Source organism: Canis aureus, chromosome 24 (genome assembly GCF_053574225.1).
Source record: "Canis aureus isolate CA01 chromosome 24, VMU_Caureus_v.1.0, whole genome shotgun sequence".
NCBI classification, from domain to species: domain Eukaryota; kingdom Metazoa; phylum Chordata; class Mammalia; order Carnivora; family Canidae; genus Canis; species Canis aureus.
Window position 1 is genome coordinate 42,057,902 of NC_135634.1, and position 15,980 is coordinate 42,073,881.

A 15,980-nucleotide genomic window follows, 5' to 3' on the forward strand; every position below is an offset into this window, starting at 1 on the left:
CACTGAGCCATCCAGGCTTCCCACGTTCTTTTCCCAAATTCTTGATAGATACCTAGATCCTTGATTTTTCAGCCTCATTTTATTGTAATTATTCACCTGAGGGCATTTTCCTTCAAGCATTGTTTGGTTACATCCTGCATATTTAATATGCATGTTGTTTTATAATTATTAATGTTAAATATTTTCTAACTTCTATTTAATTGCTTCTTGCAGTCCAAGGTTGTCTTGTAGGTATTTCTTAGTGCCTAAACTAAATTTTCTATAATATCTTTTTATTATTATTTTCTTCTGTTTTTTTCTTAGGTGGTATGAGCACATATTTTGAATTGTTATAATTCTTTCAAATTTAAGAAATTAAGATTTTCTTTATTGAGCTTCATATGTGTGATTTTCATAAATGTTCTTTCTGTACTTGAAAATAATGTATATTCCATGGTATACAATTTCAATTTGGACACATTTATGAATGGAAACATTCAAATTTTTTGGTGCTGCTTTTTGCTTTTGTTGTTGTTGTTTGAATCACCAGCTCCTGAGAGAGATGTGCAAAAACCTCCCAAGAAGACTGTGAATTTGTCTATTTCTCCTTTTAGTTCTATCTAATTTTATGTATTGGTATATTTGTAAACTTTAACATATTTTGAGGGCTTTTTTTTGTCATGTGCATACTGACTGAGACGTGAGTTATGTTAATAGAGTTGATCATGGGCTTCAGCAACATGAAAGTGTTGGTGACCTTAGTAAAATGAGTCCCATTGGAGTGGTAAGAACCAAAGTCTAACTGGAGTGTAGGCCAGAGGGAATGAATGGAGGCATCTGGGGATAGAAATTGTAAGCAGAAATATTCAAAGATTCATTCTTGAGATAGGGGCACAAAAATGTGATACTAGCTAGAAGATCCTAGCATAGGATCAAGGGAATGTGTGCATGAGGGCCTACGTGTGAGTGTGTGTTTACCAAGGGCATTTTTACCCTGTGTGTTGATGCAGATAAGAATGATGAGGTTGAGAGAAATTTGACCATAAGCTGGGAAGAGGGCCAATTGTAAAAGCAAGTCTTTGAGAGAATCTGGAACCCACTTTAAAATGATGAGTGATTCATCCACCATAAGAGAAATAAGTGAAGATGGATACACTCATGGGTAGATCAGTGAGTTTTGTGGTGGGAACACATGCAAGTTTCCCTCTTGCTGTTTCTCTGTGAAAGAAGGGGGGTGCCTGGGTGGCTCAGTGGTTGAGCTGAGCATCTGCCTTTGGCTCAGGGTGTGATCCTAGGGTCCTGGGATCAATTCCCACATTGAGTTCCCTGCGGGGAGCCTGATTCTCCTTCCGCCTGTGTCTCTGCCTCTCTCTCTGTGTCTCTCATGAATAGATAAATAAAATCTTAAAAAGGAAGGAAAAGGGCCACCATCTGAGAATGAGAGAAGGGATATTGGGGATTTAAACTAGAAGAGAATATGTGGAAAAGCTTTATGAGACAGCAGGACAAGAGATGGCCAAGAAAATGTCATGTGACAAGGCATCAGTGAGGCCTCCCTGAGGATGATGGTCATGAAGTAAAAGTGGGATTGACTTCATGTCCCTCAAATAGAAAAGCCTGAACAGCACAGGAAGTATGTTTTGTATCTGTAGGCAGGGTACAAGATCCTTTCCACGTTTCTAGAAGAAAATTCTGCCCCATGTCTGGAGGCTTGTCCAGGCTCATCCCTCCTGGGATCATTCAAGGCATGTCTCAGTTCAGTGCCACTTTCTAGGTCATAGGTTTTGGTGACTATTATAGATTTCCTGTAGATTTTGAAAACTGAGTAACTCAATCCTAGTTCTGAGCATTGATCGGTTTTGAATTTTTTTTTTTTTATGGTTTAATAGGAAGTTAAGAAGGATGGAGCAGGAGATTACCCATAGCTGCCATTTTCAACCAGAAAAAGTGAGACTTATTTACTATCCACTTAGTAACACATTTCTACTTTGTGAAAATGTATCACTTTTTTTTTTTTTTTGGCAGAAATATCACATGTGCTCACCATTATTTTTTCTATTTTGTACCTTCTGGTGTCCTTTTCACTGAATCTTTATTTATTTTTTTTTATTTTTTTATTTTTTCACTGAATCTTTAAATACCACTCTGACTGTGACTCTCACAGAGCTGCCGTCCATGGGCTCAATTGGCAGTTCTTCTCATCCTAGGGTCATCTAAAAGTCAGCTTGCCTTCACGATGAGATAGCTCTATTTTTGTGCTAACTTAAAGTGTCTGAAAAACTAATTTATGTGATAGATTAAAGTGACAGAAAAACACCCTAGGCACAGACACTTCACATGGTACAACAGATTTCCAAAATAAAACAGCTTTTATTTCAACATAGTATTCTTGGGAGGATTGGATACTGTTTGGCTATTAAGTCCTTCACACATCAACAATTCCCAAGCAAGAGGGTGATAAATCTCACCACAAAACTAGTTCAATGCACGTAGGAAAAAAAAATAGAACTGAGATGATATCTGACTTGATCACAGACAGTAGGCATGGTCAAAAATAAATACTAAGTTTACATGCAAATTTGGGTCAGTAAGGAAAATGTAATCCATGTAGAATATAGAGGATGGAAGCCCCAAAATCACCTCACCACGTGCTCCTCTGTCTACAAACCAACAAGTCAACTTTGGAGACTTATGTCCAGTATTCTTAAGGACACACTTTTTTTTTTTTAAAAGATTTTATTTATTTGAGAGACAGAAAAAGAGGCAGAGAGAGAGAGTGAGCACGCAGCTAAAGGTGGGAGGGGCAGAGGGAGAGGGAGGAACAGACTCCCTGCTGAGTGGGGAGCCCCACATGGGGCTAGATCACAGGACACCAATATCATACATAACCTGAGGTTAAGGCAGACGTTTAACTGGCTGAGCCACCCAGGGGCCCCTTAAGGATATGTTTTTGCATGTATTTCATGGATTCAACATGCATACTTAGAAGAAAGCATGGTTATTTTTCACGTCCTTCATAATTACCTATTCTTGCATAGGAATGTCTGGGCATGGTTTTTTTTTATTTTGGATCAAATCAGAGACATCCTCTTGGAGTGACATCTACAATTCATGAGATGCTGTATCACAGACTACTCTTACTGGGTAGTTTGGCATAGATTGAAACCCCAGAGCCTCTCCAAAGAAGAAACATTAGCTGGCAGTGATGCTTAGGATAGAAAATCTGAGATTAAAACAGGGTGAGAACGTCCAGGTTATTAATGATTTTGTAGGTTTCTTTTCTTAGATGAAATTTTAAAACTCAGAAAAACTTATCACTACTGGTAGAAGCAACAAATCTCTTCAAAATGCTATCCTTCAAATGTTATTATATTTTTAAGGGGCTATATGAAGTATTTAACAAAACCAAAATAAAAGTTACTATTAGAACTTTGTTGCGGATTGTTCCTTCCCTATGACATTTTAACAGCAAAACCAAAATTCAATATAAAAATGATTTTTAAAAACCTCGAAGAAAAATTAACAAAGCCTTCCCCATTTTCCACTCGATTAATCACTACGTAAACAGAAGAAATGCCAATATGAGGCGGGAAGGTACATTTTCATTTTCTTCTAGTTGATTTCTGACATAATGGTCGCTTGCTAAAATATAACAAGAAAATAGATCTTGTAGATCAAATTACTAGAATCAGCCATAAAGGAAGAGTGTGTAAGATAAATGAAAAATTCCACTGTGGAAAGTTGCTAAAAATAATAGGAGTTCACAAAACAAAACCAAAACCAAAAACAAAACAACATTCTTGAGTTTGCATTCACATCATCAAGTATAGTATTTTCCACTTCAATTCTGCGAATCTCTTCAGTACCAGCTGTGTTATACCAGCCATGGGCACCAACACAATTATCGATGATGATAACAGAATAAAATTACCCTAGCAGAGAAAATGAAAACCAAGGAGGTTGACAAAAATGAATTTCTTTGTCTCTATGATTCTTAATGTGACCCACACCATATTGCAAAATGAGTAACTTAGTAAATCTAATATTCTGTGATAGGAGGAACACCATCACGAGAATGATGTAAAGAAGACTTTCAGGTAGATTTGTAGATATTGTGACATGAACAGCTTGGAGAGTTTCCAAAGCTATTTCATTATGTTAACATGAACGTAATTGAGGCACTGTTGTTCAATATTCAATTCCATCTGGGAAATATAAGAAAGAAGCATCCCTAATGGTATATGTCTTATCAATTTGTTTCTGAAAATATGCTGCACTTTTATTAATTGTGCTGATCTGAGAGATCATAACTCATATTAACTGTGAGTGGCCATTGACTGGCACTGGTATCTAAACAGTGGAGCAGCTACCCATCCATTTTTAAGCAATTTGTCCATTCATTTATTCATTCCTCAAGGAATCAGCCAACATTGCATGATAACCTTTTCTGTTAGCAGCAAAATTACAGTCACTCAGGAAAACCATAGGTTGTTTCAAAATGGCTCACATTAAAATTAATTTGCAAGTGCTACTTGATAGCAGAAGATACCGGCAAATCCCTACTCTTTATTTAAAGTTGTTGTCCTTCCTATGTTTTTATTAATCCTCATGTATATTTTAAAATATACTGGCCTATACAAATGCTACTCTTGATGAAATGTTTGGACTCATCCACAATGTGACTTTTTATCAATCTGTTCCGTTCTGTTTCTCACTTTATCAGGGTGTGAAAGCACGAACACATTTTATAAGCTACAGAGAGTTCAGACCAAAACACTCCCTAAAACCATAGCAAAAATGCAATAAAATGAAAGAAAAAAATTATATTTGCTTTTGGCCCCATCCTCCAATCCTTGACTTTTTTCTTTTTTAAAAAACACGTTGCTTTTATAATTGGACAAATTCCTTTTAGACTCCAGGCGCTTCTAGCTACTCTAGTATGTTATTTTATTATTTTGCTTTGAAGTACTACTTTTCTGAATCCAAGTGTAATACTTCTTCTTTGCAGAAACTTTGGAAAATATTGGAAAGTACAAAACAAAACAACAACAAAAAAAAGAAGATAATGATATTTCCTTCCAGCCTTTAAGTACAATTTAGAAAGCTCTCATTTTCCTGAAATAATTGGTACTAGAAAAATGATATAAACAAAATCCAATTAAAATGGGAACCAGGATTTCATTGCATTGAGGCTCCCAGATTAAATACAGGACACCCAACTAAATTTGAATGTCAGATAAACAACAAATAATATTTTTAATATCGGTATCTTGAACATAAACATTATGTAAGACATACATATGGGACATACAGATAGATACTCAATTTTTTTGTTTCCATAAAAATAATTTATTTTATTTTATTTTATATTTATTTTAACTGAGTGTGCAGTCTTTTATTTAGCAGTCCTATGATACACAAGGAAAAAGGGTGATTATGACTTGGTTTGAAAAGTATATACAAATTATATATTGTGTTTCACCAAAGCATATAATGATGTATCAGTTTTTCGAATGAATCATGTGTTCTTTTTACCCCCTTTTGAGTAATTTTTACTTTCGAATTGTATGTAAACATAACAGGACATCTATACATTTTATTTCCTAAATTAAAACATCACAAGAGTAGGTTTTGCCAATATAAGACTACATTTTGCCTTTTGACATTTAAGTTGTTTTCCTTTTAGGCACTGAGAGTTGGCAGTCACAGGTGTGACCTGCGCCCACTATCTTTTCTCCAATGGTTTTGAGTCAAATCACTAATTATTCATGACATTGCTGCTGATTTGAACAGCTTCCCCATCACTTGTGTTGATTCAGTAAAACTTGCATCATGGACAAGACTTCAGTTTTACTTCTCAGTTGATTTGCTTTGTACATATCATTTTGGAATTGCCTTATAATGAGCAAGAGGCTGATAAAGCTATTAATTCAATGAACAGGAAGACCAATTATTTTAATCAAGGGGGAATGGTGAGAAGGTACCGGTTTTATAAAAGAAGTCACTGGTGATTTTTTTCCTTGGCGTTATGATGACTTTAATTCCCTTCAAGCCTTCACAATCATCAACCCTAAAAGTTTCATAATAATGAAAACTAACCTTCCAGGAAACTCCCTCGTACTGCCATTGTTGACTGTCTCTTGAGGATCCTTTCAGAAATTTTCTAAGTATACACAAAAGTGTGTGTGTTTGTGTGTGTGTGTGTGTGTGTGTGTGTGTGCGCGCTCATGTGTAGTATGTGACATTTAGCCAGTATGTCTGTGTAGGTGGGTTACTAGCAGTATACATATATTTGCATGTGTGTGCATTCGTGTGTCTGTGCATTTATGCTTCTTTTTAAATGTATATATCCCAAATGTCCCTATACACACAACCTTATATTTTATCACCTTTACTAAGTAATATTTCACAGAGATTTTTCCGTCAGCCATAAAAAGCAGGATCATACTTTTTAATTGCTAATATATTACATGAATACATTATGATTTATTTAAGCAGTCCGCTACTGGTGGATTCCTAAGCATTTTGAAAAAACTCTGCCTATTTATAATTGGTAATATAATTATACTCTTGTACACTTCACACATGAAGAAATGTATTTACATGATGATTTCCTAGAGATAAAATTGCTGTGTCTATAGGTTAGGAATTGCATTAAGCTATGAATAATAGCAGACAGTATGGATTAAACTCATGAGGGTTTAGTCTATCCTATCAAAGAAATCCACAGGAAGGCAGTGCAGGACTGGAATGCAGCATAGCATTTCCACCAGGGTTGGGGGCATCTCTGTGGCTCCTCCACGCAATCAGATGATGATTTCACCTGCAAGGTCACTCAGGATTCACAATGTCTGAATAGCTCCAACCTTCAGGCAAAAAGGAGCTTTGTCCAGCTGAGTCAGATCTTTTAAAGATAATTTTCTGCTAGTTATACAATAAACATTCCATTTGCACTCTATCACCTAGAACTTTTTCACATTGTCATGGTTAGGTGTCAGAAAGTGGTAAGTGTCTGTAGTGTCTGTCAGGTTTTGTTGTTAGAGTTATGCTAATTTCTCTCTCTCTCTCTTTTTAAAGATTTTCTTTATCTATTTGAGAGAGAGAGAGAGAGAGCACATGAGCAGAGGGAGGGTCAGAGGGAGAAGAAGGCTCCCCACTGGGCAGGAAGCCTAGGACCCTGGGATCATGACCTGAGCCAAAGGCAGACTCTTAACCGACTGAGCCCCCCAGGCACCCCCTCAAACAATCACTATTGTTATGTTTTTCGCATGAACTGGACCATTTAACATCATAAAAGGACCTTCTTTATCCCTCATAATATTTTTGCTCTGATATCTACTGTGGTTGACATTAATAAAGCCATTCTTTCTAGAATTAACATTGGCTTACATTAGCTCTGGCTTACAGAGTAGAACTCAACATCATTGAGAATTATCATCTTATTAAAATTTAATAGATGAAAATAATACCTTACTATCTCATTCTGTATTACTTAATTAGTAATGAATTTTAACATCACTTCTGTGTTTATTTTAGATATTTGTATTCTTTCCTACTTGTTAACCCTATTTTCACGTTTGTGTATTTCTCTATGGAAGTTTCAATATTTTTCCAAATGATTTGCTTGATTATTCATCTTCTAAGAGTTGTGGCAGACATATTTCCAATATTGTGCTATGCTTTTAATTTCTATAGTCCTAAAGTTATATTATACATAGGTAAATAAATTTATGGGTATTTTTGTGATGTGTTTCTTTGCATATCTGTCTTCTCCATACAAAATTAATTTAAAGGTATGTTGATCTGTATTTTCTAAATTTTTTTCAAGCATAATTATTAATCCATCTGGGCTCGAAATTCTATTAGGAAAATATGTTTCTAGCAGTAACATAATTTATGTTATTACTAGATATTAGTATTTGAAAGCACAGCCAATAAACCTAACATTATGAAATGTCATTATTAAGCAATTCTAAAATTTAAAAAAAAAATCTTAAATGTGGCTCTCTCTTTTGTTACTCAGAGCAAGGAGGGACATACTTGTTACTCAATTTACTTACTGATCTAAATTGAATTGTACTTTATTGGAGGCTCAATAAAGTCAAGGGTTAGTCTCTCCACATTGCTCATTAGTCTCTTCTTTTGTATAACATTGAATGACATTGATGAATGACCCAAACAGCCAATTGTTCTGCTGTTTCAGTCTTGAGTCAAGATCCTACCTGAGTTCCCTAAATTGAGTTCAGGAATGGCCAAAATACAAATAGAGGAAAATAAGATGTATGCAGCTACCATGAAAATCTATTTCTTTACATAAGTTTTTCATTTAAACTTCACTTGAAGATTTTTAATTAGTGATTAATTTTGATTTATTGAATAATGATGTGCAGCCAGTTTGCTAAGAGCATTATCTGGACTAAGTCATCAAATATTCACCTTTGAAGACAGATAGTGTGTATTGTCTTCATAATTCACATAGGAAGTTATAAAATATGTTATCGCATAGTAGGAAATTGTGTAAGAAAAATAGCAATATAATATAACAATGCTGTAATATAACAAGATTACATAGTACTATCAGTTACAATTATATTTATTCTTTAAAACTGCTTTGTAAAGAGAAGAGTCATCATTAGCATGTGGATTTAAATATTTGGAATATAAATTATGTGCCTAAATTTTCTCAATTATCAAGAAAAGGAGGAATAATTCAAATGAATAATTTTCAGAAATGAAATAAAGATAAAGACATAAATTTTTCAGTGAAGCCAAGAACACATTTGGGATATAGTAAAGTGAGATAAAGTTAGCCATAAATATTAAACTGTCTATGAACCATCAAATTACTTAAGCCTCCAATTAATGCTAACTATAACATTAAAAAGCTATTACAGATAAAACCCGTGCTTAATAAAACCTGTGCTCTAGCAAGCTCCATCACGAAGGAGTATCAAAGGACGAATCTGTCAATAGTTTGAAGATAAGAACAGAGTCCTTGAAAATAAGACAACTTAGCTTTCAAGTTGGTGAACACTGTAGACTTGGGGTATCTCCCATTGATTTGGCCAATGATGAAACTTTAATATTTTTAAGTCTGTATACTAATCTTGCATGGTCTAAATATAAGACCATAGCCATACTGGAGGAAATAATAGAATTGAGAGCTGTTGAATTCAATCTCCTGGTGTGGTAGAGCTTGTAACTTAGCTTGGGCAGTTAGCAATGGCAATGGCAGCCTCCTACTTTGAGTGGTCTCCCAGGTCTTTGCCAATATCATAAAGTGTTTCTCCAATCTAGGCAATCAACAGGAAATTGGAAGTTCAGAGTAGGCGAGTAATTTGCATAAGCTCAAAGAATAAGCAGGAGCAAGCATCATTACAGTGAGTTGGATGCTCTGACTACTCAGCCCAACTTTTTAACTACTAGGCTGCCCCACCATCCCTGGGCTCCCCACCACCAGGGGCAAGTGTAAAGTTCTATGAGTCTATGTTATCTATGCGACTGGTGAGATCTGTTTGGTTACTAAAGAAAAAAAAATGAACTAAAGATCTCAGTCTTATGATTTTCTTTAGGACTTTCCTTTCTTTTTTTTCCCCACGTGCCTTCATGTTTAAAGTATGCCTAATCTTCAAGACTTATCTTGAACAAGATCTATCTTGACCTATTTTCAACTTTGGAAATTAGAAAGAGAAAATGAACAATTAAAGAATACAAAATAACAAGATTTTTATTTTTATTTTTATTTAAATTTTTTTTAATTTTATTTTTTTTAAAGGGACGCAGAGCTGCGTCCGGGCGGTGGGCGGCCAGCGCCCCGCAGCCCTGCTCTGCGCACCAATAACAAGATTTTTATAAAAATGACTGGAATATCACTTGCTTCATTCTCTTTAGTAATAGGAAATTTCCTGAAACACATCAACCTTTGTCCCTGACAGGATATGAGATCATCACAAGTCATGTTTCTAGTCAAAAGCAACTGAAACTTGGCTAAAGCATTTATAAGAGATATTTATGTGCTGGCAATTCATGAAGGGACATTTTATTGTTTCTTTACATGTCTTATTATTGTGTAAAAAAAAATCTCATAATGTTATATTGACCAAAACCAAGAAAAATTCCCTTATGTTTCATATCCTCAGTCTGTAAATCGTCATTATTATGGTTTAAAAACAAATTGACTATTTAGTAATTTCAGGACAATGCAATCTGAACCTCTTTACCTCTTTCCATGGCCTTGCCACAGATCTAAATAAAGATTGGAGTATAAAAAGCCTATGAGTCTCTTAGATGGCCTGGTACATATTTATTGAATCTCAGCTTGAAAACAGCATCATATTTAAACAACAACAGAGCCCGTACTTGATTTCTCCCCTCAGCCAGATGGTGCATCATCTTGGGAAATGGTGTAACCTGTCACAAAGCATAAGTGTGATCTTGTGTAAAAAAAAAAAAAAAAATCTGCAAGCTTGGGACACTAGAGGCCACATGCTGTCTCTCATTATCCCAAATAATTAAAATTTTGTATTTTCCCCAACAACACATCACTGAGACGAACAATTAAGAATTACTGACTAGAGTCAAGGAAGCATAAGAATTTGATGGTTAGAAAGAACTCTTTCCTATTTTTTTAATCATATTTATAGTCAGCTACCTTAAGAAAATGCTAATAAGACCTGGAGAAGGAATTTGCTCTTGAGTATACCCAAACAATAAAATACTGTAACAATTTGTATAGAAGAAATATTTGCATTTGTGCTGGTATATAGATTTTCTTCTTGTGGATCAGTAAAATTCATAAAACCTAAAAATTTAATTTTTTAAATGTAATTTTTTAAAAACAGTGATAGAATTTTAAGACTAAGGGCTCTGTTGTTAGAGTCAAAAGATCACAGTTCACCTTGTATTTCTGCCATTTCTTATATGACCTGGGGTAAATAATTTACACTCTATTATCTATGAAGCAAATGGTGATTTTTTAAAAAACCTGAACCCTGGTATTAATAGGAGGACTAAGTTAAACAATCTGTGGAAAGTAATTTACATGCAAAATGATGACTACATGGCATCATTGTTTTCAAAAGAAAACGTAACATTTTCTCCCGTATATCCCCTTTGTTTTCCTGGTTTTTCTTTAAAATATAGAGTGGATTGCTAAGAAAATTAACTTGGAGTAGTTTAATAATTTACCAGCTGGAGCACTCAGTGTCCAGCCAGTGGAATAAGAAACCACACTGTCTTTCAAGCAGGGAAGGGTATAATGCAGGGACTCACTTATTCAAGTGTCAGAAGGGCTGGAGGGATAAAATCTTTTTAATTAAAGGGGAAGGGAGGGTTCCTGGGTGGCTCATTCAGTTAGGCATCTAACTTGGGCTCAGGTCATGATCTCAGGGTTTTAGGATTGAGTCCTGAGTCCAGCTCCCTGCTTAGTGGTGAGACTGCTTGTCCTTCTCCCTCTGCCTCTTCCCCTGCTCAGGCTTTCTCTGTGTCTCTCTCAAATAAATAAATAAATAAAATCTTAAAAGATAGAGAAAGAGAGAGAGAGAGGGGAGGGGAAAGAAAAGAAAAAAGGGGGGGCTGGAGGGGTGAAGCGGGCAGAGAGGCCTCTAGAGGAGCTTAGAAGATGGAGGGGGTGGGGAAGGTTCATCCGGAGCAGTGGAAGCTGGTGCCACTTCCCCCTGGAAGCAGGAGTCTAGCTCTCATTTGCCTTCTGGAAGCAATGTCACTGCCATTGCTACTGCTCTGAAATGGTGCCTGTGCAGCTGCACAGGAGCTCAGGAGCCCACACAGCTCTTGTGTTTCCAGAAGTGCCACCATCTTTGTCCTTCTCTCCCTTTTCCAAGATCCTACCAGTACCTCCCACTGGCAAGCCAAATCAGAACTCAGCTACCAAGGGAGTCTGGGAAATGCAATAAAGGATTATTCCTTGGCCTTTGAGAATTTCTACACACCTGAAGTCAGAGACCTGATGGAGCCAAAGGTTCCACATATACTTCTTGTCTTTCATTTACAGAGCTCATGATGTTACCTGGTAAGCCCATCAGATCCACTCAGTTTCAGACTATGATTCACGTGGAAAGCCTGAACAATTAGCAGAGAAGGCTTACTTTCTTGTACTTATTGTGGGCAAACAGTCCTTACCAAAATGTCTATAATGTGGATAGGTCTCAAATTTTCAACATACTTCTCAAAATCTATTCTCAAAATATGATCCATGGACCACCTCCATCAGAAGCTCCTGATGCACTTTGCCGGAAAACACAAAACATTCAAAACAGATATGCAGGCTCCACCTGAGATGTGCCAAAACAGAATCTCTGATTATGGACTCTGCTAACCTTCACTGGATTTGAGTTCCCTTTGGTCACCATGACCATCAGTGTCACTACAGAATAAGCATCCACTCTAGATTTTTTTTCAAGCAAAGAGAAATGCAGTGCAGGAAGTTGCTTATGCAACTGTTAGATGCACTGGTTTAGAGAAATACTCCTCAGCAGTTAGATGGCGCTAGGGGTTGAATTGTGTTTTGCCAAATTCAAATGTTGCAGTCCAGCCCTCTACCATGGGACTGTATCCACCATATAGGGTCTTTCAAGGGCTAATGGGGGTTAAATGAAGTCCTAAGGGTGGAGCCCTGATCTGATAGCACTGGTGTCCTGCTAAGAACAGGAGAAAGCACCAGAGCTCTCTCTCCACCATTGAAAACACAAGAAGGTGCCCCTCCTGGCTGCAAGAAGGTGGCCTTGTGCAAGCTCCCAAGGGACGTTTCCCCAGGAACAGAACCCTGCCAGAACCTCGTTTTTGGACTCTCCAGCCTCCAGAACTGAGAAAATAAATGAATGAATGTTTATTGTTTAAGCCATCCAGTTTGTGATATTCTGCTATGGCAGCCCCAGGGATTAAGACAGGTGGTGAATGGGAGCAGCAGGACCTTTAGACAAATTGCCTATGCTCCCTTGCTGCCCTTGCTGCCTCCTCCTGATGGCAAGCTCTGGCCACTGTTTTACCAAAAAAAAAAAAAATATATATATATATATATGAACAGGTGAAAATATATATATAAAATATATATGTTATATATAATATATATAGGTGAACAGGTGAAAATATATATGAAATATATATGTTATATATATATTGAGGTACTATATATATTTAGGTACTATTATATATATATATATATATATAGAGAGAGAGAGAGAGAGAGAGAGAGAGAGAGGAACTAATAGTTAAAACAGCTTTCCATTGTATTCTCAGCATTTCACCTGTTCCAACTTTACCCTTCCTCAAGTTACAAGTCTGGCACTGAATTTTAGGGATGCAGTTTTGCCATCCATCCACTGGCTTTGATATTGGCCATGGCCTGAGTCCTTGTTTTCCTTACCCAATGACTTAACTTTTATTTTCTCACCCAGACCTCTTGTGATCCCTGCTTTGTGAACACTCATCACAGACCCCATGTATTTAATATCAATGCCTGACACCCTCAGTTCTGGAAATGGAAAGCATTTGCAGAAGTTGATGGCCAGACTGCACTGATTGTTAGCCCCATCCCCATAGTAGCCACCCACGGAAATACTGCAGCTTCGAGAGGGGAGCTGAGGTTGTCCTGTGTGTGTGTGTAGCTGCCCCTCCTGGCTCCGAAGGGAGCATCTGGTGTCCCAGTTGATGCCAAAATTCAATCTGACCCACTGGGTAAATGAATAGTTGCCCAGAAGTTCTGGTTGATGCTTCTTGCAGCATTATTTTCCTACCCTAACAACCTGATATAATGATCACACACTAAGTGCTAAGTGTCTTTCACAAAAATATCCATTCCGATGGACTGAATGTTTGCTGAAAGTCTAAATCCCCAAAGATGGTAGTGTTAGGACCTGGGGCCTTTGGGAGGTTCTTAAGTCATGAGGGTGGAGCTCTCATGAATGGGATTCATGCCTTATAAAAGGAGTGCCACAGAGAGCCTTCCACCTGGCAAGGCCACCGTGAGAAGCTGGCAGTCTGAAACCTGGGAGAGGGTCTTCACCAGAGATCAGAGGCCTTGATCTTGGAATTGCCTCCAGAACTGTAAAAAATAAATTTCTGTTGTTTACAATCTATCCAGTCTGTAGTATTTTGTTACAGCAGCCGAACACACTAAGACATCTGTCATCAACACTTTACTTTTGAGAAAGATGATTCAAATCCACTGAAAACCCACAAAGTCCTGTAGTGAGGCTCTACCTGTAAAATCTCATTCAACTTGCCTCCTCTCTCAGGACCCTGGTCTTTCAGCCCAACGTTGTTCTTTTCAAATTTCATCTCATGTTTTTCAAAGAAGGCTCGTATGCCTCTTCTCTAACTCAGGATCTAGCAAATACTACCAGAGTTAGCAAACTCTTCAGGGATTACTTCTCAGTGTCAGTAAGAATTTTATGGGATCAAGGCAGGTTTTTTTCTGGACAAAATCTTCAACCCCTTTCCCATATTCAGTGATTTCATATGACAATCCATTCTGCCTGGGAGAGTGACTTCACAGAAAACCTTCTGAAAACAGAATAAGGGCATAATTGAGGCCAATGCTAACTCAGAGGACAAATGATGGAGAGAAGCTTTGTTCTCCATTGCCTACTTTATCCAAAACCAAAAGATGCATGAGCCACTCCTCTTCACATCCTCCAGGAGGGCCAGGGCCACTGGCAGATATGGATGGCATCGATGCTACCAGCAACCACACACTGTGAAGTGTAGCCTGGGTGGGAGACCTGGGCTCCAGGCTCTGACCTACACACAGCCCTGTTTCCTTCTGGGCCTGATATTCTTTACCCAGAAGATGAGGCTTTGGAACCATAAATCCTCTATGGGAATGGATGCTCTCAAAAGTCGATAAATCTCATTCCATGGGGCTGCCAGTTCCAACTCTAAGAACTTTCAAAAAAAAAAATCCTATTTGTCTAACTGGAAATATTCTAAAAACATTCTTGAAGCATAAAAACGCATGCAGAAAAATGCATGTTTATAAGGGGAGAGCTTGATGAATTTTCAGATGGAACACACCCATGTGACCAGTGTCCAGATCATGAAACAGAAGATTCTAGCAACCCAGACAGCACCTCATAACCTTCTCATCATACTCCCCCAAACAAGGGTGTAATAATATAAGCCAAGCTAGTTTTTCACCATACGTGTATTGCCAGAGGGGAAAAAAAAGCATTTCATAATGATAAAATGGCGGATTCTTCAGCAGGCCATGGCAATCCTAAGTGTGAGCGTAGTATGATGACTTCAGTGCACGGGGAGCATCAAAGCTCAGTCCTCTGGTTCTCTTGGAGCTTTGGGTTGCTCTGCACATTGCTGACTGCAGTCTGTGCTCAGCTAAATTCATTAAAATATGGGAACCTGATGCCATGCCATGCTCTTCTTGTACCTGATGTCTCCTGCTCAAAATCTGTTTTTGTTGCGTTCCTGTGATTTCAGAGTGTTCTCCCCAGAATTTGTTTGTTATCTGTAGGGTAGTTGATCTGGAAGGAACTTACTTGGTTATGTCAGAAGTGAAACATTCACTAATGTTTTATGTATTCCAGCTTAAAGATCTTACATCTCTCTCGTTATATTAACTTACTATTTATTTGATATACTTAAATGTTATTGTAAATGGAATTTCTCTTTGAAATGTTAATCATATGTGTCCAATCTACGGTAATATCATTTTTGATTTCTGTATATTGACCCTGTGACCAGTGACTTTCTAAATTCACTTATTCTAATGGTTAATAGGTAGATTACTTTGTGTGTCTGTATTATTATATCCATCACAGGTTCTGGGAAAAGTTAGAGTTTTTGTTCCTCCTTTCCATAGCTTACACCATTTATTCATTTCCCTTGCTAGTATAAATGATAGTCGAACGGGCCACAGCAGACACCAGTTTCTCTTTCCTTTTTTGGGATAAAAAAGTTGACATTTGCTCCTGCTAAATATGACATTTGCTGTATGTTTTTGAAAGTGCTCTTTATGAGATTAGGAAAGG